The 26,314-nt window shown below is 41.9% G+C and overlaps 1 long non-coding RNA gene across 1 annotated transcript; it reads left to right on the top strand.

Annotated features, from left to right (window-relative positions):
• Positions 1-14,916: 14,916 nt before the first annotated feature.
• On the top strand, positions 14,917-15,993 carry LOC107310661 (uncharacterized). Its single transcript, XR_001553669.3, has 3 exons — positions 14,917-15,132; positions 15,234-15,347; positions 15,453-15,993. It is a non-coding gene; the product is annotated as an uncharacterized LOC107310661 (long non-coding RNA).
• The last annotated feature ends 10,321 nt before the right edge of the window (positions 15,994-26,314 follow it).

Here is a 26,314-nt window from a genome sequence, read left to right as displayed (position 1 = left end):
TCTATCCTGGGCAAAACAGCAGAAGTTTAAGCAATTCTGACTTAAAATATTACACATACAATATTCACAATATATCCACGTCTGGAGAATTGTTTGTAGTTCCAGTGGCTCCATATCAAAAGAGCAAATAAAGAGAGGAGAGCACTGCGGAGAATGCATAGGCAGCAAAAGGAAAACAGAAGTCAGGAACAGGCAGCCCTTCTGGTCCTTCTGTGGGAGCACTCTTAACGCTGCCTTGACTTTCCCAGCAACAATACGTAGCATTTGGGGATAATCGAAGTCCTAACTGCTTCATATATGTCATCTCTACAGGCAAAGACAATAGGCCACACTGTGGCTCCTCAGGGAATTGTTTGATGGGAATCTCCAGCAGCTTCAGTAAGCAACACAAAGTGGACTGTGCAGCCCAGGGAATCCAGATCTGCTGATTTAACTGCCCTACCTTTGTTCTTTCTGTCACTAGCTGCAAGCACCAAACACCAGTCAGGCTCATAACTGTTTTTAATTGAAAGCATACACAAATTTTTGCTGAATATTTTCAAGTGAGTCTTTGAAAGAGACAAAAAAACAAAACAAAAACCTTCTATTAGTCACACTTCAAAGTTATTTGTTTCTTCTTGGAATGGGGTTGTAACACCATCAGCTCCAGTGAATAAATAATTTTTGTGGGCTACAGCAGGTTGCTTGCCAGCCCTTAAGTAACTCCTAGAGTTACTGAGTCTCTCTCTTGTGTTACATCTGTGAGTAAAGCGGCAAAGCTTGATAAATAACTGCTATATGATCCTTTTGGTGTGGAGCAGCCCAAGGTGCTGTGATTCCCAGAGGGAATGCAGGGTGAAGGTTGGCACCTCCTGGATGACTGTTCCTCTCCATGCAAGTCCCACACAGCTCTTGCACGCCCAGCTGTGTGCTGCCCAAGGAGCAGGCACAGTCAGAGTTTTGTCTGCTGCAGTCTTTTGTCCTGTACCCTCTGCAGCCTAAATTGAGAGCAAAAGCTCCCTTGGCTTCTGGCTGGAAGGCCGAAGGGTGCAATCGTTGCAATGAGAGAAATCTCACATACTGGCAAACAAGAGTGAAGCTGCCATACAGTCTTCAAAAGGGTGGGGAAGCCAAACAGTCGTGAATCAGTAGGAGAAATATGACTTTAAAGCCCTAAGAAAGGGCAACAGATGGGAACAGAGCAAAGTGCTCACAAACTTCATCTGGAATAACTGCCTCTTCATAAAACCACTCCAAATATGAGCGATCCTCGGACATCTGCAATTAAATCCCTCATTAATCTCAGCTATATTTTAAAGATGGTTGAGCCAGGCTTCTAATAGCACTATTGACAGACTGAAAATGAAACCAGAAGGAGAGAGATGGTGAAACAAAACAAAAGAAAAGCCAAAACACAAACTTAAGAGACAGGGCTGCTTCTCCACCTCCACCTGCTCATGATTCAGACCCTCCGTCAGGCTTCACCTTTGGGTGCTGCAGTGAATAGGGCTTGGGTGTTCCTGACTCACTCTGATTTCTTACACGCTCACAGGAATGAAGATAGGGAAAATATCATCACTTCTGTATTATGGAAACCTTGCAATTAATAATTGAGGATCTTTTTATCTCCCTCTCCCTTTTTCTTTCAGAACTAGAGTGCTCTCTTCAGCTTGTTAAGCTTAGTTCACTCCCACTGATAATTCGCTAGAGATCATAATTTATGGACAATTGAAGCTGCAGAAACATCTCTTAGAAGGAATAGAGCAGATCCATAGCAACAATTCTTCAGGGGAATATTAATCCCCAGCTTTATGTAGTGCTAAGTGTACAATAGTAATCAGAACTTGAGTAGAAGCTGCTAATCATTGAGGGAAAAGGCTGTATAAAGAATTCATAATGGAATTAGCCTGCGGCAAACAAAGAAAGACAAAATTAAATCAGCCATCAAATTGCACCAAGGAATTTTAATTTACAGGTTAATGTAGGATTATGTAACTAATCACAGCTAACATTTTCAATGAACAACCAATAAAATTCTGCTCTTTTTTTTTTTCTTTTTCTCTTTTTCATTCCTGCTAATGGCATTCCAATAACACGCTCTTATCACCGTATAATGCATTAAGAATGATTCTCAAAAATCCTAAAAATCACCCGAAAAGCATTACGACGGAACAATCAATGAAAAACGCCGGCTTCCAGTTAATTAGCATAAATATACATCCAGATGATCAACTGTTAGGTCCAATCCAATCCAATAAAGTTCCTTTGAGTCTGTATGGGACAGATTTACATAACCAAATGTGCATAACTGCAGCTTTAAAATATATGCATGGCTTCCAAAGGGGGAGATGCGGCAATCTGAGAAGCCTCCAAATTAAATAAGTCAAACAACTTCTGAGTACTAAAGTGCATCAGCTAATTCTAAATAAAACCCTTATTATAGATTTTTATATCAATACAGCGTATATATTCTATGACATATGCACAAAGGATTGCTCTAACTGAGTTTGTGCTGTTTATAATATGAACATCATAAAAAAGAATAAGGTTTCTGGGATAAAAAGTTGATTTGCTTCCCCTTGAGACAAAGGAGAGACCCTGCATTCGACCCACTTATATTTTGATATTGGCCAATGCGAAGAGATTAAAAAAAGACTGAAAGAAAGAAAAGTCTGAGCATTCTAAAAATGCATTTAAAGATCAATGGCTGATGTATGCAAATATATAGAAAAGACTTGCGTAACTCTTTGCGTGTTTTTAAAGGGGGAACTCCGAAATTACTCTGCATGCCTCCAAACACATCAGCTTAATCAAAAAAGATATTTTTTGGGGGGGTCAACATATGGCAGCATGAAAATTTTTATAAATTGAGTAAAAAAGCATTTTCATAAGCTTTACTTCACTTAAGAGGAATGCTGGGAAGAAAGGCAACGGCATTCTTCCTGCATATGTTTTTCTTGTTCCGAACAATGTGGGAAAACCTCATTGTACTTAAATCTAACAGTTCATTTTATGGAAGCAGCAACATTCTCCCCATTTATTAGTGTAGGAGGTTTGGGGTTGCGGGTTGCTTTTTCTCTTTCTTTTTTTTCTCCCTTTCCTTTGATAAAGTCTAATTTTAAGATGCACACTTCCCAAAAAACATTATGGTGTCAATTGCACTACCCTTCAGCAATCCTGTAATAACTTTATTCAACCATTTCTAATTATAATTATATTTTCAATTCCTTTTAGCTATAGAAACTCTTTATCAATCAGAGCACAAGACAGAAAATTACTTTATTACAGCTACAGCTCGTTAGTCTGAGTGCTCTTAATGAAGCAGGCTCATAATCAGATGAAAATCATGCTGAAGAAAACTTGCATCATTAGTCTGGGCCTTAATTACCAAGAAATATAGTCACTAACAATGATACTCCATTTCATGATACGGTGCATGCACCTTCTACAGTACTTGCAATTAATAATTCCGCAGACTGCTACAGAATCTTTCTATTTATTCATAACAATGGAGGGGAAAAAATTCTAAATTTAATTGAGCGGCTCCGGATGCGCTCTCTCGCTCTCTCCTGCTCAGATTAAAATGTCAAAAAGCTAATATTCTATCTTACAATAATTCATCATTTTAATTACATATTTTATGTATGTGAAATGTCCTTTTTTTTTCTCCTCTCGATCACATAAGGCGACATTTTGGGAGGGACAAAATGTGTAGGGGAAAAAATCTCTGTTTAAGTCGGTGGCCCACAGCACACAGCGCAGCACTGAACAGGAGAAAAAAGCATTTATTTTCATTGTCAGTGAGCGCGTTCCGTGTTGGATGAGCTTCAGACATAAGCAGGAGACATTCATTTAAATTAATGAAGGCCTTCATCCTGTCCACTTACTGGTAAGGGTGGAAAGATTCTTAAGTGAGGAATATGTTGATCCCTAAAATCCTTCATCGAAATGATCCATCACGGGGTTAGTAACTTCTGTACACAAGGCTCTTCGAATCTGACGCTTTTTCTTTATGCTTTCACTCCTCTTAACACTCCAGAAAGCTTCCAGCACACAAAAGCATGAGGAAATGCAGTTAACGAGAGCCCCCTTCGGCCAGCTAACGAACCCACTAACAGATCAGATCCCATTCCTCAGCGCTGAACACCTGGAGGATTTTTCACTCCAATTTCCTGCACAGAAAACGATTGCACAGACCTCAGTGGGAACATTCACAACTCGCAGTGCTGCCTGAGATGTGTACCTGCTCCTGCCTTCTCCCTGTCATACCTCGCTGTCATTGAACCAGGGCGGGCTCCCAAGGGCGATAATGAACACGGCTTTCCAGCATATTAACCGGTGCAGCGAGGGGGTACTGCTGCTTTGTCAGCTGCAAAGCTGCACATCATAAACTGTGGATTCTGCTCAACATCGGAACAGTTTGACACCGAAATATCAGACATGGTGATTTTTGCAAACTGCCCGGCGCTCGGTGCTCACTGAGTAAGTCACGTTACAGTAGAAAGATACTGAATTGGACTCAAGTTACCAAGCCTGAGATTAATCTCAAGGGCATAAGCTAAACAACTTAACTCCTTCGTACCACTGAACTTCCTCACACTCACACACCGTGCTGAGCTTTCGTGCAGGCACTTCCAACAAGAGCTATTACGCAGGCGAGATGAACTTGCCTTACACTGCGCTCCACAAGGCACCCGCGATCTCTGGCAAATTACTGTCACCTTTTAAAGCCCTTCACTTCTTTGCCTCAAACAGAAAGGAAGAAGCTCCCTCCTCTGTTAGCACTGCTGCCTGCGAGTGGAACAACCGAGGGCTACTCAGCAAGAAAAGAAAGAAAATCAGTCTGGAGTTCTATGAAACAAATCTGCATCTAGATAGAAAAATGAACAGTAATATTTAGAAGAAGAAGAAAAAAAGAAAAACACATCCTTCCATTTCCAGCTACTCTTATTTTTCCTTCCCTCCTGCCACGCCTCGATATTTCTTTTAGGAGAACTTCTTTTACGTAGTCGCTTCAAGAATCTGTATCTGGCACCAGCAGCCGACAGAGACAAGAGACCAACACGATGGGCTGTTGTGGCAATTCCTCTGTTCCTACTGCATTCCTGCGCTGTGCTTCTTGGCATCACGCACAGTGAAAAAAGAAGAGTGTATTTAGAAACGTGACAACTGGGGGAAAAAAATATTCTTAAACCTTACAGTGCCTTCTAAAGTTGCAGAGTAAAATGAATTTATACTATGACTATCGCTGGCCAAAAACTGTGGGCTTGCAGTAAACCAAATGGGTGAAAACCTGGCTCTGAGAGGGATTCTGAGGTTTTGGCTCCATCCAACAAGTATGCTTATAAACTTATTGTATAACTTACTGGCAAGGGAACAGCACCAGACTGACCTCCACTTGCATCACAGAAATTACACATTCATTGTCTTTGCGGAGAAAATGTTCTTATGGTACCATATTAATATCCTTTGTGGGTTGGGTCATGAATCAGCATTGGCAGCTGCCCTTGGAGCCGCCTGCCTGCCAGCCTTCCCAGCTGGAAAACTGGTAAGGCAGAGGCCTATACACAGGGGAAGTGATGGTTTCCCAATTCCAAATTGATTCGTACATGAAGCTGCTCGAGTTTAAAGCGCCTGGGCTGCCAAGAGCTCGGTCCAACACATACATAGATCAGAGCGCTCACGCTCCGCAGCAGCAAGGGGAGGCCTACGCCTGCAGCCCCACATGGTCTGCCTTGAGCTCATGGGCCTTGCCAGGGGGTGAGGCTCCCACTGAGGACAGAAACCTTTCAGTCTGATTGACTTAAATAGCGACTGCTGTTTTTTGGGTTTTTTTTGTTTTTTGTTTTAAATTATTATTTATTTATAATATTTTGTCCCTCTTTTTTTTTCTTTTTTTGCATTCTGTCACTACTGAAGGACACTCAGGAACAGACGAGGCGGTGCAGGGCATAGACAACTCCCCCCACCCCACCGCCCCCTGCCCGCCCCGAGCGGCCCCGTCGCCCCACCACGCCGTGCCTGGGGGCCCGGCGCCCTCTGCCGGCCATCAGCCGTCAGTCCGTGAAGCCCCGAGTTCGAGCCCCATCCCCGCAGGGTTGCAGCCGTCCACATCAAGCCCTGCGAGGATGCTCACGGTGCCCAACCCTCCATCCTTCTGGTATAGTAATCAACACCAACACTATGCTACCCCATAGGCTAACCCCTAACAAAAGGCACAGAGAGGCCAAGCCAAGCAACCATTTATGTCTACCCACAAACAAGAGCACTGTCAGAAATGCCATCAACGAGCACAGAAGCCATTTCCCATCCCTACCTCTGCTGACAGGAGCATCACAACGAAACCTCCCCTCACACACAGGGCCAGGGGTCTGTGAGAAAACAAGTCCGTGTGGCCTGGTCACTGGGAGTTACATTCAACATCGTTTGGTCACCAGCCATCACCTAACTACACAGGTATGTCCACAGGTACAGGGAGCAAGAGCTGGATTTTACCTGTAAACATCTGCCTGAAGTCCAATTTGAAAGTGGCTGGATGTGAGACATCACCAAGGCATCAGCAAGGCTGCTGCAAGATGTTCAATTCTCTACTGCTCTCCAGCCAGGAAAAGGCACTGCACCAAGATGTTCCCGTTATCACTCACACAAGGTCCCTACCTTCTTCTCCTCCTCCAACACCATTCCCTCACCTCGCATCCTCCTGCAACCTGGCAAGATTAAACACTTATTGCCCCCATGTTCAATGGGAGAAAGGAACTGTGGGGTTTTTCTTTGCAGTAGCAGGGTGATTCTTTTTGTTTGTATTTTTTACATTGCCAGCGGGCACAGGATGAGGCAAGTCCATGCAAGCATGCAGCAATAGTGCTGCGAGCTCCATCAGCCCAAGTGGCTCATTGCCTGGGGATGCTGGAGGAATACGTGGGCTTCCGCTTGACTACTCAAGATGTCCTTGAAATTGCTGGGTCAGGAGGAAAGGTGCAGTGCAGGAGGAGGCAAACAGTGAACAGACAACAAAGCCCTAAAAACCAGTCAAAATTCATGGCCTTTCAGCTCCCACTCCCATGCCCATGATCCAGCATGGGCATGGGATTTCCAGCTCACACTCTCATGGCAGCCCACGATAAAGTTAGCAGATGATGCAAGTTTATTAGTTCTTCCTTCATGACCATCTGCTGAATTACCCCTCAACCTGCATCTTCAATTTCTAAGAGCCAAAGACAGGAGCAGAGTTTTTACTTGCTGTTGATTGCCTTTTTTCCCCTCTTCTTTTTTGTAGATGATGTGGTTTATATTATTTACTCAATGGGATCACTGCCCGTCCACTGAAGAGCCTATTTTAAATATCAACACAGGTTGGCATTTTAAGAGTTATTTAAAAATCTCACCAGTCACAGAACGTTTAATTATTGCAAACATCTTTCAAAAAATTCCACAGTGGATTTCTTTCGCCAAGTGATTTATTTCGGATATAATTTCTGTTTAATTAATAGGGGATTTAGCTCTGACCTGGAGGGTGTGAGAACCAGCAGAGGAGCTGTAGTTGAGTTAGTTTAACATTAAACCTGCCCATGCCTGTTGGAGGCTGAGAACAAAATTGGGCTGGCACTTACTCAGCTGCTGCTACCCAGTATATTCTCATGTTGATTGCAATGGAAAAATTGTAAAGGCAAACAGAACTAAGAGGGGGAAAAAAACCTAATCACAGGAATATGAATGTTGTGCTTTGTTATTTATTTTAACTATGTATATAATTTGCTATAGAGTATAATTATACCTAATTTCAACTGAGATAATATCTGGGCCACACTTTGTTTGTTGTATATTCTCAGAGAGGAGTTTCTCAATCATCTGGCCTAAATTTCCTTACACCTTGAGAACTATTGGAATCAAACACAGCGAGGCTATTTGGAAGGGGGGGTAAAGAATGACTAAGAAAAAAGGCCTGCTATTAACAACAACAAAAAATTACCAATGTGGAAAATGCCTAATCTACACTTTTTCAGCACCAGGTTACATCAGAACCAAATTTTAATATCCTGTAAAAATCTCATAGTATGACGCACATACAGCTGTCTAATATTGCTGCTTAAAATGCCTCCGCATTAAATAAGATTCTATGCTGTAAAATTTTGCAAGGTGATAAAACACACCAAAAAAAAAAAAAAAAAAAAAAAAAGATATAATAAATATAAACCATCTGCATTTTTTTTAACAAGCCATTCCAAAACGGATTTCATTTATATTTAGAATTGTTTTGAAGTGTTCTCTTTTTTTTTTTTTTTGTTTAAATGTCCCAGTTACAGTATATTAGGTTTTCAGTAGAAAGATTAAAAGAGCTGACGCACAAATAAACACACATGCACACCCAGAGCAATTTCCAGAGCTATGAAAGCATTCGATTCTTCAAGGATACTACAGCTGGCTTTTAGTCACATAAAAAGGGTTGGTGTGTGCAATCGGCAGCTCTGGAAAATGGATTCACACACACAAAAATGCATTAAAATGACATTAAGATTTTGGCAACAACCAACATAAGCCAGGAAGCTGAGCTTCAGACTGAACTTGCATCCTTAACTCCTTCCATGGAGCTCACTGAAAGCATCAGTTGCAATCAGCAGGAGCGCAAAGGCCACCCTGTTGTTTCTAAGTCCAACTGTAGAGATGCCAAGCAGATCCAGGGCACAGAAGGTGGCAGAAGAGGGTATGATCTAGCTACCTACAGCACTGTCTCCTTTAACAGAATCACAACACCTTGTGTCCGTCTACCTTTTCCACTGTAAAAGCTTAAGACTTAATTCAACTTCCCCGTATCACTTCTACTGCTCTAAACTTCTACCTCGGCTGGCATAAGGCTCTGAGTGCTTTCTGAGCATTTGTTTCTAAGCTGGTGACACAGCAAAGATACAGCACCGCCCTGACCACATACTCAAGGGTAAGAGAACTGAAAGGCTCCCGAAACTGAGGAGCTTTGCGTGCCCCTGCACCACTGCTCAGCACCTTAAGCCCCCTGCCTCTCTGACTGCCATCAACTGCAACATTCATCCCTCAAAGCTCATCTCAGTTTGTAGGTCACTGGCATTTACCCATGTATTTAAAATTCACTTCAGTGCAGCGGTTCCAGAACCCATGCCAATTTTTCTTCTTCTCAACCTCACACCTAGAAGTAATGGCTCTGACCATCATCACTTCCTCTCTACAAACACCTTCCCAAGATTAGAAACCATTTTTCCCCCAGTAAAGGGATGGTCGCTTTGGTATGAAGAGTACATTGTGCCTAACCAAGCAGACAGTAAATAAATGAGATGGGACTATGAGCTACCATGACCTCTTTCCTTCCCTTGCCATTCCCTTTCCCAGTAAAGGAACAACTGTTAGGAATCATTACTGGAACCACTAAGGAAGAAAGCTGCTTTAAAAAAGAAGTGAAGCACCATATCAGAACAACAGGCATTTTTCATGCCTACTAATAAACAATTGAGGGGTCATTTATTTAATTTAAATCATTTATTTCATTAATAAGCAAACGTGGTATTATCTCCTCCCTGAAAACAGCCACCAAGATAGTTAAGTTCATCATCATTAGCAAAAAAGCAGCTTTTATTGGACTTTCACTTTCCATTTCATCATTTAATTACCTGCTGCTAACATCTGATCAATGAGATTAAAGTTTGAACAAGCCAGAGATTTTTCAAGGATGCACTTCTGGATGAAAAGCTGTCCGTATACAAAGCCCATGCTTTGCCTTTTTTGGAGCCTAATAACATTTTTCTACCAATCTCTGTAAAGCTAACACAGAGCTCCTTGCTATAGGATATGTGATCCAAATCCTCGTATGCCCTGATGTGTTTCTCTGAGTCTCTTTTTGGCATCCTCACAATTCACTGTCTGCTCTTTTGAATCTCAGACCCTTCAACTGCCAAACATTTCAGAGAGCTGCAATGCAGACATCAAAATGAAGCAAGTGCTAATAAAACGCTTAGCAGGACTGACTTATTGAATCAGGCATAACATACCTATTGCTTAAAGCGTGACTGAACTTATCAGCAAAGATACATACGTTTTCACACCAACACCAGAGGTATACATTCATTTGACTTGACGGAGTTTCTCTACAAAGGTAGTGCTGACAAACTCCATCAGGATGAAACCCCTTCTGTGATGTAAAAATACCCAAGACATTTTAAGGTATAGGATATAAGTTTCTTCATCTCATGAGCATGTGCACACTGAAAGTACTTGAGCTTCTCACTCTTTTTTTCCTTCTTTACTTTAAGGGCACCCCTCTCTGTTCAACTGCTGCCTGAAAAAACCATCTGAGGAATTTCCTAGGAATGCTTTACAGACTTGCAGTTTTTCAGGTAGATAAGGGAAGGGTTCTCTACTAACTTAGAAATAGGGAGGAAAAATAATATGACATGACTGACTGCTAATACCCAGTGTCTTGGGTTGAGCAGTCAGCCCTAAGCAACTTCCCTTCACATGCAACTTGCTCTGAAAAAAAGAAAATACTAGGAAGAGACAGAGCAGGACTCCACGTCACATTTGTACGGGCCTCCTCCTGCAGTCTTCATTCACCCAAAGGAAAAATATGTGATATGGAGAACACCTTTTGCCATCTTCCAAATTTCTTGTTTTCTAAGAAGAATATATGCCAAAGCAGAGCTGCCCAGGGGAGTCAGCCCTGAAAAGAAGTCACCAGGGCATGAAGCAGACTCAGAAGTGTGTAATACCCAATGGAAATAACCCAACAGGACAACATAGAACACATTTGAGAAAAGGACCAACATGAGATGCCGTTCACATTTAAAAGTGGTACTTACATTTAAGTAGGGAATTTTTCTTCTTTCTCTCCTCCTAGCTTTCTATAAGGTTCAGCATGGAACCATTTACGAGGAAGTTTTTCACACAGAGGGTGGTGACGCACTGGAACAGGTTGCCCAAGGAGGCTGTGGATGCCCCGTCGTTGGAGGCATCCAAGACCAGGCTGGACTTGGTTCTGGGCAGCCTGGACTGCTGGTTGGTGACCCTGCACGTAGTAGGGGGGTTGAAACTAGGTGATCTTTGAGGTCCTTTTCAACTTGAGACTATTCTATGATTCTATGATTTAAGCGAATCCCAGTGCAGAAAAAAAGAACAAAACTAATTTCCACATTGCCTACAGTTTATCCACAATCACACCTCCTCTTTGTTCACAAGCACATATGCTCACACGTGCATGTTAGCATTCTGGCTGCAACAACAAGACACTTTCATAATCTCCTTCCTAAGGATGCTTCAGATGCCATCCTGGTAAGCCTTGGTTCACATACTGAATATGGACTGAGTGATGATCTGGGTCTTTTCCAAAGCGCATGGAGGGGCTCCAGCTGGGCTTGCATCAGATGGCACAGCAATGAATACACATCACCCATCAATGATCTTCCTGAGCAAACTTGGCTCTTTTGCTCCTACAAGCTGAAGTGCTTACATGCCCAGCTCTAAATGTATTTATGTAGGGACAGAGGAAAAAGACCAAGCCTGCATCCAACAGTAGCAACATGTCAAGAGGTAGTGAATGCTGATGAGGCAATAGTTGGTGTAATACTAGCGAGACAACTTTTCACATAATTTCTCATAACCTCCATATCCAAACTGCTCCTTGCAGCACAGAATAGATCTGGATGCCCACTGACCAGCAGGTACTTTGGTAGTCCCCAGAAAAATCTGAGAGGAGAAAGACTTGAGAGGAGCTCTGATTTCTCTCTTTCATTCTCCCTCTCTATAAAAGTTAGTTGCAATCATTATCTTTTCTCTAAGGGTGCACACATCTAATGGGTAGCCAAGACTGCAGTAGAAAAACAAAAGGTAAATTTCAGTAAAAGCGTTATTACAAAATCTAGTCAAGCATTGTAAATAGAACTGCCATATTATTATTGAGAAAAGGTGTAGTGCCCATGCAAACTACATATTTGATTAGGATCTGAACTCTTAGCTGAACCATGAATCTGAAATAATTTAGGTGATACATATAAATTTAATTTCTTTGTTCAACATTCCACATCCGAAACGATGCACCGCAAATGTGCAGCTCTCACTGAAGTCTGCAAAATGAGTCTTCTTATAACTCGCTATACTGTGTGGAAATAATCTGAAATAATCTTAAAGGAAAAGGAATAAACCTATTTTAAAAACAGCTGAGTCCTTTAGATCATATACCATAACCAATTTATGGAGATAAATGGAATTCAATATTAAAGAAATACTGGTTTTCCCCCTCCTGTGGAAAATTTAAATGCAGAAAGAAAAAGAAAAGAAAAAAGAAAATAAAGAGAAAGAAAGAAGTGGCATGGAAATGTGCAAGCAACACTTGGCTATTGTTTCTGATGCAGTGCCCGCCAGAAGCGATGCGCCTGGTTTTCCCCAGCCCAAGGTAGAGTAGGTGAGCTGATTGTGGAAATGACTCATTCAGTCTCTATAATGGAGATATAGCAGCTACTGGACGTCTTTATTTCTCATTCATTAAATGAATCCAGTGTCTACTGCTATGATAGCCATCAACAAAGACAGACGAGGAAATAAAAAAGGGGGAAAGAGCAAGAAGAGGAATACAAATGAATATTATAGACTGCTGTATGGGCCCTATTACTAAAAATGAATACAAAATACCTTAAAAAAAATACATTAAGCAGGTATTGGCTTACATTGAGGTCAATATTGTGATTCATTTAACTCAGGGGACAATAAATCTTAATATTGACTGAAAACATAAGTCAATATGCATACTGCTGTTTGCATTTCATTATAAAAAGGGGAGGGAGGGGGTAAGTTTAATGGACACTTTTAGAAGAAAATTAGTTTTGCCAAAAGATTATTTTTTTTTCCCTGTGAATTCAACAGCTAAAAAACAATGCAGCCACAGACCACCACAGCTAAACAGCTGCTCCTCACACTGAAGGTGCTTTGGGGCTGGTGACCATCTCAACCCCAGGCATGTTACAAAGCTCCAATAATAACCAGCAGGCCTGAGTCAACCAAAAAAGTGGATGGGCTGCAGAAGGTATTTAGAGGTCTGTTCAGGAACAGTCAGGCCTATTCCTTCTACTTATGGAAGTCAAATATAATCGAAGTTATTGCGCTACTCTTACTGTGAAAGAAAGGCGTGGATGGAGCTCTATCAGTGTTCTTTCAGCTTTGATTTGCGCTGAGCTGTAGGACTCTCTCAACCTACTCCAGATCAACGAGCAGCAGACATTGGCGCTTGGTAGAGCCCTAATTTCTTCCGCATCAAAATCAGTGTACAAACCACAGCATAGTCCCACAACAGGTGGTAGCCTGTAGACTGTATGTCTAATACCTGAGCAGGAAGAGCCAGTGGCCTCACAGCCCTCCTCACCTGGGAAGGTCACCAAAGCCTGTTTTGATGGACTGTTTTGGTGTCTGCAGGCTGGCTGATCCAATGTGTTGCTCTGCTGGTAAATTCCCAACCTCTCTTCAACTGGAGGCACCAACCTTACCTGCCTGCACACTCCCAGCATGGTTATCTTTCTCAGTGCACACTAGATCTTCCAAAAACATATCTCAAAGACAGCTTTCCTGCGGGATATGGTCCAACACATGGCTCCAGCTGGCCCCATTAGACTCAACCTCCTAAAACAATACATCCATATACAGCGGTGATATCTCACAAACACTGCATAGCAGGGACTAACCAAGAGGGAAAAAAAAAAAATAGTAGGAAAAAAAACACCCAGCTACATTGCTTTAAAAAGCCCTTCTCTTGTAAAAGCAGCCTGTTTAACTCAAGGAAATTGTACTATTCTCAAAGAAATACTTCAACTGTCAAATTAAGTTTTCTGGGAGCTGGAAGAACAGTGTGTGATGTCACAGGCAATTACACAGCCCCAAGTTACTGACCTCTGAAGTCAAGCAAGGTGAACAGCAAAACTTATTGACTCAGGGCGAGTGGCTTCAGCTGGCCAAATACTGGGGATATTCATTTCTGACTCTACATTCTGAGGTGCTGAACCTTCACCAGCACCACTGAACTCTGCTGAAATAGGGATGGGCAGCACACAGTGATGAGAAAGAAAAGCTGCTGTTCACCGCTGGAACTGCAAAAGGGGGTTTAGAGGCAGTGCACTGAAGCCAGATGCCACAAACCATCCCTGGGAAGAGCTTCGTGCTAATTTTAATGGAAGCATATCAGGGCTGTTATCTTGCCAAGCAGGTTTAAAATGGAAAATAATTTCCCCGTGATATCTGGGCTCAGCCAGAACTTTATCTCAGGCCCATTTCAAACCTTAAGTCTTGCAGTCCCACAACAAACCAGGAGGAGTTCCTGGAGCCAGACCTGCTCACAGCAGGGAAAGAGGCTGGGATCCTGGCATTGCTGCCACCCAGCTAAAGAGCAAAGCAGAGATGCACATGATAGAGGTAGCCACTTCCAGCTTAATATAGACGCAGTGCAAATTGTGCTGGTTGGTGGTAGGTCAGAGAAAGCTGGCTGCTCCCCTCCACTTAAGGAAGACAAAAACAAACAAAAACCACAGCCAAAAAAAAAAGCCATAAAGCTGAACAAAGGCACAACATGTCACTGCTCTCCAAATCAAGAGCAGTGGAATTTGTTCCCATGGGAAAACTTCAGAAATCTCTATGCTTCTCCTGAGAAAAACCAAACCTTTTTGATTTTATTATGTTTTAAAGTTACTGACTCTTCTGGCACTAACAACTTGCAGGGACCCTCCTCTAAACTCTTCTCCCCCAGGCCCTGAATAGCCCTGAAAAGCTCAGAGCCAAGCACCAGCCCCTGCAGCCAACCTCCAAGCTGGCTTTGAGGTCACTCATTAGGTGCCAGGGGTGGGATAGGCTTTGCTCTTCTGGTTGCCCAGGTGCAATTCCACTTCTACATCAATACCTGTGATCACATTGCTCTCCAGTTCCGTACAACAAGCCCAGGCAGCCACCGAAACAAAAGTGAGTTCAGCACCTGCAGACAGAGCCCCAGCTATTATATATATAATTTTTCATTTTACAGGGACACCTTCATGCACACCAATGTCCATCGTGGGACTCCAGCTCCTCTCCTCCATCTCACCGCATGGCTGCATCTTCCCTGCAGGTGCAATCCCAAGCACAGAGCAGAGCACTCACCCCAACCAACCAGTGGATGCTGAGGTCTGTACATACACTTCACAGCTCAGGCCCAGCTGAGCACAGAACACATTAGAATTTTCTCTGTCTCTTTTTTTCCCTCTTTTTCTGAACGATTTCTCCAGAGACAGACAAGGAGAATGCATTTTTGCCTCCAAGAAAGAATGAAAATTACAACCCTATCTACATAGCAAAGGATACTTTACTCCAGGGTGCAGAACAAGAAGGCTGAAAGAAATGTAAGCTAACACAAAAATTATGAGCAACTGTGGATGTGGCTGGGTCTCTGGTGTGAGATCAGGATGCAGTCCTTTCTTATTTCTTCCTTCTTTTCTATTTCCAAGCTGTAGATAGATATTCAAATCATACAGCGGGCAAAGTAGGTAAATAAAGTTTTCAAGATTTCCAAATACACACGACAGCTCTGCGGTGGAGAATCTTATCACACAGACAAGGATGAAGAAGTAGTTCTATAGAACTAGTAAGAACAGGAAGAGTGAATTAATTCAGCGCTATGATAACAAATTAAGTGACTTCAGTCAGGTACGCAGGCTGGTGCCATGTCTGGTGCAACGTATTTACGGGCATATCAGTCTGACAGTGATGGAAAGGAGGATCTGATCTGAAATACTTCTCTCCTGCAGCCAGATAAGCACACCGGCAGAGCACTCACACGTGATTCTCCAGCCCTCAGCTGCTCTGCCAGTTGTTTAGTCTTCCATAAAGAATGCATACATTTTTCCTGCATTCAAACATTTTATCAAACTGCCATATAAAAGTCAATGGATATTAAAACAGTGCAGCACTGTATATCCTCACTACAGCCCCAAATTCAATTATAATCCTTCAGGACTCCGGGGAAAAGTTACAAGTGGAAACACTGCGTGCTCAAAAAAATAAGAAATGATTGTATTCAGCATCTGTAAGTTTATTTCTAATGCCTTTTCCTCAGGAAGGCAGGTACAAATAATTTGCAGTAGTGATGCTGCTGTAGTTGGAAACGTGTCCTTCGCCTTGCTGCTAACTGCTCTTCATCTTTACTTTAAGCCATCTTCCAACTATCAAAGCATTCCCCCCCCCCCCGCCTAAATGACTCTAAAACATTAGACTCATTGCTGCAGGAGGGAACAGAAGCAAAAATAGTTACATATGTTCCCCATACAGGTTAGCAGTAGCAGCATCAGAAATAAAAAATAAACCACCTTTTTTTTTTTTTTTTCTTTTTTCTGTATAGCTACCTTTAAAGACTTTTACTTAGAGCAAATATGGGTCTCGTCACTTGATGATTAATTTGCATGTTGATAGGCAGTCAGCGTAGCAGCTTTCAGATTAGGGACATTCCGCTGCACACTAAAAGGCACAAAGAACAAAAAGTGAATTTCAATCTTGCCCTTCTTTTCCAGTCAGTGCATTCCCAGCCCATGTCTATTGATGAGCAGCTGGAACAATACCAAAATGCAGTGTAAGATCAATCCTGCTGTTTACTTCGCTGAGCTGAAGGAACAAAGGACAGAAGAAAGGACTTAAACCCAGCTATAGTAAAAGAGTGGGGATGAAGGATGAAAAATGTGCCTGATGGGCAGTAGCACAGAGTAAACTCATTTAGAAAATAGGCAGCTCCAGCTGAGATAAAACCAATGATGATTTGTATTTTGTACTGTATCTTCAGGGGATAAAAGCACTTCTATCAGATACCATTGGAGGCAAACTTGAAACACTGCAGTAAAATGCTATGTTCCCTACTAGGGAGAGAATAAAAATTCCCATAATTGCAAAGGAGTGTTAAATATCTGATTGTGCATGCCTTTTGCCTCCCATGGTGAGATAACTCAACCCGGTCCTCTTTTTAACTTCACAGGACCTGTCTAATGGAATATTCAGCTGGATGCTTTTGTATCAAATGCAGCATGACGCAGTGTTTTACTTTGATAAATACTGATAATTGTAATTTGGAGGATTATTGGTCTTTAAGCCCTTCTTTTTTTTTTTTTTTTTTCCCTTCTTTAATAAAGCAATTTCAATTGAGAAGGGTTCAATCCCAGTGCCTGAGCAGACCAGAGGAGCTAGAAAGTGAGGGATGAAAAAGTTCTGGTTCAAATGCAGATATCTTAACAAACTGTAAATAACAGGAAGGAAAGAATACAGTGCTCCCTTCTATCTCTAAACCAAGATGATCCTAAATCAAAAATCTATTTACTTTTACTGAAAAGCAAGAGTATGACACAATGAACTGCCACCATCTCAGGCAAGGACAGCACAGCGCAGAACAACAGAGATGGTAAAAATGAGCATCAGGAGAATTGATGGCATCCCGGTTGAGATTCAAGTACAGTGGAATTTGGTTGTTTACTGATCACCCTTTATAGGGTTTGTTCACTTATCTGGCTCAAAAAATTACTTCCCAGAGGCTATTACTTGCTGATAGGGACGTGCTTGCTCCTTGCTTCCTCTGATAAATGTGCATTCTTCTCATAAGGGTGAAATTTAAAGTAATTTATTTGATTTTCTGTGATGTTTCAAAGGAATTTCCAACTGTCACTGACCAGCAGATAAACAATGGTCCTGTTTGCAGGAGTAAGCACTTAGAGACAATTATAAATTGGTCTGCCAGACAGCAGCAAACGAGTGTGAATATTGTCTTTGCAAATATTGGCCTGCTTCCTATACACGTACAACTGGTTTGGAAAGGACATGCTTTAAGGGAATAAGAAGCAGAAAGTAGGTAGAGAAATGAAACTTGCATAAGCCAAGCAGTAGAGAAAAGCTTCCATAGGACATCCAAATGCAGCTGTGCCAGCACAGCAGGAGCAGTACAGGGCTAAAGTTGGGCATGAGCATCTCTACTGCTGACTCAACAGCTGAGATATTCTGTGGGCTGAGGAAGATCCAAAACATTTTCTTCATTTCACCTCATTTTCCAACCCTGTTTACACCAGAGTGACCCAACGTGTCTCTTTCACCTCGGGATACAATAGCCAAGAAACTAGGGTCCTGATTCTGCAACTCTCTTCATTCAGCCTCATTCAACAGGAGACACCAAACTGCTGCTAATTATGATTAGTATTAGAATCAGAAAGATGGCACATACTGCTTTTGTTAACACAGCTTTATCCAGCCCACTCCTGTGCTGGAGACCTTAACTTCCCTTTTCACTAAAGCACTACCCCCGTGGCTGCTTTCCTACAGCATCACAGTGTGCCAGGAATTTGCCCAGCAGGGCACTGACATATTCACCTCACTCTGGTGCAAGCGGGCAGATCTTGGCCCAGTTCCCAAAAGAAGAGTTTTTTGCCTACGTATGGCAACTTCTCTAAATACAAGAGTGCTTCCATTAAGTTCTTTATGCTCTCTCTCTTGCTACATAACAATCAGCATAATCAGATAAACCAAGCACATCCAACCCATGGCCCAGTTCAGTCCATCCTGCAGCAGCCCCATGCCCCGTGCCATGATGGCAGCCAGGCCAAGCCTCAGGTGCATAACCATCGCTCCCAACAACCACACAGACACGTGTTGATAATACGGCAGTAGAAGGTGAACCTTCCCAACTGTGTTCTATTACATATTGTTACTGTGCAATAGATGGCAGCAGAGGGGCAGTCTGACAGATTGGTGTCTGACATGGAAGTCCATAAGAAGCAGAAGTATGGAATTGAATTCCTCTGTGTGGAAAAAATGGCATCCACTGACACTGATCAACATTTGCTGAACGCTGGTGGAGAGCAAACAGTGGATGTAGCACAGTGATGCAGTGGGAGGTGAGTTTCAGCAATGGCGACAGCAACCGTGGCTCACCTCCAGTAGTGCAGATTTTTACAAGAGCAGCATGAAAGCTCTCATTTATCACCAGTGAAAATGCACAGCTTATGGTGGTCATTATATAGAAAAATAGTATTTTGTAGCTGAGAATTTGCTCTATCAAGCAGTGTTATTATGCTCTTTTTATCTGTTGTGGTTTCCATGGAAATACACAGAAGGCATTACTTTTGGTGCAACCTATGTTTGTGTGGCCCGAGAGCATTCATCTTCACTCAGTGCATCCCAAGCAAGCCAAAAGGTTGGACACTGATGAGATAAAGTGCTGTTAATTTTAACTGTCCCTGCAGAACGTTCATCCAAGCACACCATCTGCATTAGGGAAGAGTCCTCTATTTTTATCTATAAGCATAAATATTTGGTACGCTGATGTATCTTAAATTTTTAACTACGTTCCTCTAAGCCCAAGAGTTCACGTAGCTTCAGAGGCGACATGAGCCAGTTTACAACCCTCTGGAAACAAGCAGACTCTGACAAGGGTTCATAGCTGAAATAACCCTTACTATAGCGGTAAAAATACAATCCCATCAGTATAAAATAAGGCAGCATTATTCTAAGCAATTCTACATCCATAAATAGCACAAGATTAAAGTGCCTATAAATTGCAAAGTCTTATTTACTTCTAGATACAATTACATTTACAACAGATAAATGTCCAAAGTCTTTGAAATCTCAAGTCCCTGGTGTCGTCTTTTTGGATGCAAAACTGTAATGTATGTATATGTAATATGCATTCCCCATGAGAACATAACTCATAGGGAGTCTAGTGAGAAAGAACACTACCTTCCTCTTACTTATTTTTTCAGCCATTGGCCCCCTGATAAAATCCCTAACAGTTACCCCACCATTTCCACAGCACAGTGATTAAAAAAAAGACTAGCCATATGTCTTTCCCTTTTAATTAAACAGAAGCAGCACGCAGTGCTCCGGTCTGGAAGGTTACATGCCCTGTGCCTTTCCAGGACAAGGTGATGATTTGTCCATACCCTCATGGGCCTGCAGAGCAGCTCCTAACAGCTCACAGCTAAGAAGGAACAGCAGACACAAAGTTTAAGCAGCTTCTTCATTTGTGGCTCCCTGACACCTCAAATGGATTCCTAAGGTTAAGGACACCAGGTCTTTTTCACTTAGAGACTGTCCTGCTGCAGTGAAGGATGGCAAAGGGATGGATGTGTGTTCTCTAAAGGCAAACATAGTGCAGTCTCAAAAGGACTGGATGTCACAAGGGGAACACCATGATATGAAATGAGGCATACACTCACTGGCCAGTGCTAATGGGGAACAACATCACATCTAGATCAGCCTTTGTCCTTCACTGAATAAAGCACAAGTAATACTTGTCCCACATGCTGTAAAACAGGAGAGCAGCAAGCAAAAATGCATGAAGGAAGTCACTCAACCTCCCAAAGGAATTTCTGAAATCTCACATTATTTAATTCTTAATTACTAATTACTTACATACTAATTACTCGAATCCCACAAGCAAGATCTTTTTAATGTAGCTGACATACATTTTGCAGAGATTATCCAAAATTTCACAGACCTTGCCAAGAAAAGAACAAGCAAGCAGCCAATCAGACTTCGAAACTGCAGTGACATCTTTATCGCATCCTCTGCAGCTCTCCTTTTTCCTGTTAACAGCAAACACATGAACGCAAGTAAGGAATGTAGAGAACTCTCTTTGTGAGACTGGATATAATGATGTCCTTGTTTTAAAGGGAGCAAAAGCTCCCAAAGCTTTACAGAGACCTGAATGTCCCAGAGATTGACTGTGGTAAGAAGTCAGGCACAGAATCCAAGTGAGATGGCTTAGCTCAGCACCTGAGCCTGTTTGTCCTCCATACAGAAGCACTAATGGGCAGTTACTGCAGGAACTTCAACAGTCTTTGCACAGACTTTGCTGATGCCAACAATTGAGAGGAAGCACACATTTGGTTCTTGGCCCCTCTCCTAGGATGTCTAGCAAGGACCAGGCTTGTGCCCAGATATCAATGGAGATAAACCATGAAACCTGTTTCTTACACAACTCCAGCTTGAACTTCCTAGACATTTCTTTACACTTCTGCTGGCTTGGAACAAAGGCTATTTATTAGCAAAGCCATTCACTGAAATTATCCTGCTGTTGTCCTTCAGAAACTATGCAGGAGTCTTCATGCATATATATTTCTGTAGCTCTGGAAAGCCCAGATTAAGAGCTAGCTTATCCTGAATATCCTACTTGAAAGCATTTTGCCATGGGGTTGAAACAGTGTTCAACATCTATCTTCATCTCCTCAGCTCCAACTCTTCAAGACAGAGTAGCAGACAGCTGAATATTTAATCGCTCTTTTTAAAAGGCATACTGTAAGAGGAAGGGTTTGAAATAAAGGAGGAGTAACAAAGGGGGGAGGACTACGAGTAGTTTCAAACAGAAGAGTCTCTAATTTGCATCCTTAAAAAAAAAAAACAACAAATCGTTTCACTTCTTAAGCTTTGACAAGAAACCCAATCTGCAGGCTCTGCAAGGTGATTACAGCAGTTTCAGAGCACTCCCCAGATGATGGAGAGAATGTGAGCTAAGAGGCTAGGAATGGGAACAGCCAGTAAAACAGGTCAGAGTGCAAGGTTTGGACCTCTGCTTTTAAGAGGTTAGCCTGTAAATAAAATAAAATAAAAAAATAAATACAAGAAACACAAAAGCCAGTGCTGACTTATCAGGGACCGGGGTCAAGGCTGTGAATGACGGCTCTAAAAGACTGGACTCCATCAGCACTTGAACCGCTGACATCTGTGGGACTTACAGATGATGGCAGCAGACCTCAGGCTGATGAATTATAGCAACGCGGCTCTGACCTGCACTAGCACTGCCAGAGCTTTTCTTCCGACCTGCTGCATTTCCCAAGACAAATTTAAAGCAATTCTAGGCTCCAAACACAGTATACCAGCCCACTACTAGATCCATAACTCAAGCGAATCACTTGCATAGGAAAAAAATGAATTTCAGAGTTAAAATACATGTGGTAGACCAGAGCCCAAGCAACTTCTGCCTCAGGTTATCTGTAAATTTGGGCATCCCTTACATTCAGGTGGCCCCACAGTGTTGTACCTCTATGTGTGCCCCAGTGGCACAAGTGGTAGGAATGCCGCGTTGCAACATTGGAGGCCCTGCGTTCGAATCCCCCCTGTGGCGCAAGTGGTAGAAGTGCCGCTCTGCTACACAGAGGCTCGAATCCCGGGGGGTTGGACTCGATGATCTCTAAGGTCCCTTCCAACCCGCATGAGACTATGATACTACGATACTATGATATAACAGTTGGAAGCTTTTCCTCATAAGTGTTTCCTTAACACCACCTGAACCAGGAAATACTGCTCTTGATTCCAATTTCTCAACAGCCCTCTCATCATTTTCTCAGCTTTCACTGCAATGCTAATGGGAGGATGGTTGGACAAGATCATCTTGCAGGTCCTTTCCAACCTTGTGATTCTATGATTCTATGCAAGCAGGAAAGGTGTTTGGCCTCAGGGAGCTTAACCATGCTTACACATAGCCAGTTTGGAGAGTTCTATGTTAAGTTTTGCCATCCTCAACAAAATAAAACCCCTTGAAAATTATACATGCAGCAGTAGAAAAATTACACCAAACTATTCTTCATCCTTTTAAAGAAAGAAGCTAGGACCAAGGGAAGATGATAAGTAAGAACCTATTTAGAAAAGAAAAAGAATAAAGTAAGGAGCAGGGAAGAATGGATGTCTGAGCTCTTCCCCTTTTGTACTCGGGGTCACTAGCTTAATTTTCTCTTACATTTGAGTTGTTTTTAATTTCCAGGAAGCCGTCTCAGATATCTTGAAACTTTGCCAAATTATCATTAAGCCAATATTTTATCTCCTCATAAAAATGCTACAGTATCTTCCCTGCTCCATACATACTGCAGGGCTAGATCTTAAATCAGGGAGGATGGGAATTTGTTTTTAAAATGACTTAACTATTTCATCCATCTCAGAAAGAAGGAGAAGCTTTAATGGAAAAAAAACTCCCTTTAGTGCTGCCTTTCCCAAGCATTATCATTATTTTCCTCTGGCTCTTTGAAACATCAGCACTGCATATCAACATTAGGAGTGCCCTTTACCTTGCACAGCTGACCACAAATGAATTTTCACAAGAAAAATAGCTATTAAACATCCATGTGCAAGGCACTTAGAGGTATGGGATCCGCATAGAGGATTCACAGATTCATCACTGGTCATGGTGTCCAGAAGATCTGTACAGTAGGAAGCAAGAAAACCAACAGTACAGAGCACAAATATTCCTCTGTGAACCATAACAGTGTGAGAGAGATAAAGGATGCTCAGGCTGTTAACAAGTATGAGTCCAGCCCAAAATGGATGTTTCACAATCGTTCTCTTTATTAAAACAGTGCATTTCAGAGAGGACATTTTTTGCCCCTGTTGTTGCTACTTCAAAAACCAGTAAATAAGCTCAAATTCAGCCTAGTGGAAGAGCAGCACCATTTAGTCCGTGTGGCCATTTGGTCATCACGGGAGAATCCATCAAAGAGCACAATTCCAGGTAAATGATGTATAGGAAACAAGGGGAGCTCATCTAGCCCATCATTAACCTCATTCGGAGACAGCCCCAGAGGCACTTCTTTAGCCACCAGCACAGCCAGCTGTCAATTGTGTCAAACCAGTAATGTATTAGTTAGCAAGGGAGCAATCTAAAAAGCCAGCCATAGATCCAAATGCCTAAAAGATATTCTCAAATGTGGTAATTATGTCCTGCAGCTGCCAAGAATGTCCTCAGAGAGTTCACAGATATTGGTTGTACCAGTGAATCAGAGCAGATAGGCACCGGAGCCTTATCAGGAGCATTAACAGCAGACAAGTCTCCCTCCAACTTGTAGGGAGAGATTCTGAGTTGTCAGCAACAGCTGGTATGGTAATTGCCACACTACTTAAAAACAAATCTGCTTTTATTTTTTAAACAGCATGCCGACCTAGGACCTTCCCTGCTTAATGCATAATTGTTTTTAAGCATACTGTAGGACACAGCATGATAAGTGAGACTGGTTTCAGAAGAGGGTCCAGAGATCCCTGAAAATTGGGTTCCCTTTGGAATATCAAAAGTTTGGGAACTAAGCACGGATGCCGGTCACAAAGAAATCAACATCAACTCTTGAACATACTGAGACATTTTTACTGGATGCTGAAGGAGCAGCCTGTGGGTAGCTCCTGTAAAGAGTCCAAAGGGATTTACTAACCAGTCTGACATTAGCAGGTGTTTCATGTCCATCTTGCAGTAGAAAAAATGCTTGTGAATGATACTTGGCAGCTAGTAGTCAGCAGAGCAAACTTCTGCTTATTTCAGTGATAAGCAGCTAGCTAATAGCACTGATAAGGTCTGGCAATAGGGACAGGATGAGCAACTGCTACCTCCGAGCAGTTTCCAAGGGCAGACATCGGAATGAATAGGGAAAGAGCTAAACCACAGAGCAGACCAAGGAAAACCGAACATCAAGACCAGAGTTGGCTGAAAAAAATACCATTTTTGTCAACTTTTAAAAATCAGTATACAAAGCTGCTGTCTTGGTGTTTTCAGCAGAGGGTTGGAGGTGGGGTGAGGTGGGGCAGGAGCATCCCTAATTTTCCCAGCATTTTTGTGCTGTCAAAATGGTGGATTTCACTCATCGAAGTTGACTTTGATTCAACCTACTTTTCACTTAAGTAAATTATTTTTAAAAATAGCAACTCAAGTATTTTCCAGTAAATCTTCTCTTTCTGTGATTAGACGTTCACTCAGATGGAAAATGAAAACGATCATTGTTAAAAAAGAAACGTCCCCTCGTTTTTTTGCCAAGCTCTAAACCCAACTGCACTTGCTTACTAAAAACCAGACTGGTTTCTGTAGACAAAGTGCCCAGAGCGCTCTGATTCATGAAGTCTGAAGAGCGGTTATAATCATAATGCAAACTGTACTATCATATCAGAAACTAGCCATGACTTTCCTTTGAAAAGCTGACCAGATACCAGCAGAAAGGAACAGAACACAGTTGTATCACAAATCATACCCTGAATCATTTGGAAATTAGAGATTGTGAAAACCAGAACTTCTAGTGAATGCATAAACGAAGATAAGGTCTGCTCTGAATATTTTGGACCACAAAGTCCAAATTAGTCAGTCTTAACTGTGGGGTGTAATTATGAGACAGCAGCAAGACCCATCAAAACTAAGTCTCAACAGGCAGTCAGGAGGATACCTAGCAGGTCAACTACCAGCACTGAAGATAATCAGAAAACAAAAAGCCTGTCTTTTAACATTAGTTAAATTAGGCTTGCTTTCCAACTTTTTTGCTGTTTTGGCATTTAGCGTTGTTTTCATTTAGAACACCATAAATGAAAATTTACAAAATGTATAACAAAAAAACATCATCAGTTTTTAACCAGATCTTCTGTGGCTCATCAGCACAATCAGCCCAAATAGGTAGGCAGCAGCATTCACTTGCAGAGCAGCAAAATTCCCAGCATCAGCTCTGTAATTTGCAGAAGGCAGATGGCCACCCACATATCCTTTGATGCATTTCCTCCTGCAGTTGTTTGTTTTACATATCTAAATTTAGGAGAAATTAAGCAGGAAGAATGCTAAACTGGGAAAGAAAGGAAGGACTGGTCATGATGACGCCAGGTAGAACTGAACGCTGGGGTTTGGTCCCTTTTCCTTTGCTCCTTTCCAGACCATTTATCTCCTGCAGGCACTAGCATCCTTTCCTCCTATTTAATCCTAGTTCCTTCATCATTACAATAGCAAAAACGTCCACAAATGATGAGAAAACATCCATCTTTAATTGAAATTATATAATGAAGTGATGATAGAACAGATGATCAAAAAATTTTTCCAGTAGGTGGTATTTTTTTGCACAGGGGAAACAGTGGTTAACATCTTTGTTTAAAAACTTAAACATCTCCTCTAGATTGCTAGACCTGCTATTACTCCCATCTCTTTTTTAACTGAATACATGACCAATAGGTTTTTACTTTTTTTTGTCATTATAGATAAATAATACTTTCGAGTGAACGTATTTATTTTCAACATCCGTATCCAATGGTAACTTACAATTTTTCCCCCTACCCCAAAATAAGCTGTGGATTGAATGTAACTTGCTTTTGTCTGTCCAGCTTTCATCTAGTGGGATAAATAAGCAGAACTATTGAATCCACTGTAAAGGGAAAGCTTATTTTACTTAAATATTAAAAAAAATCCTACCCTTCCCATTGTGAGAAGCTCCTTAGAGAGCAACACGTGTGGTCTTGGGTTTCCATTCCAGAAATTTAAAACCCCGAAAATGACAATACATTAAAGACCAAAACAAAACAAAACAAAACAAAACAAAACAAAAACAAACAAAAAAAAACCCCA

The sequence above is a fragment of the Coturnix japonica genome, chromosome 3, assembly GCF_054131305.1.
Source record: "Coturnix japonica strain WE chromosome 3, WE-NBRP24, whole genome shotgun sequence".
NCBI lineage: Eukaryota > Metazoa > Chordata > Aves > Galliformes > Phasianidae > Coturnix > Coturnix japonica.
Note: the sequence above shows the minus strand (reverse complement) of the source record. Positions and strands in the feature narration are given on the sequence as shown.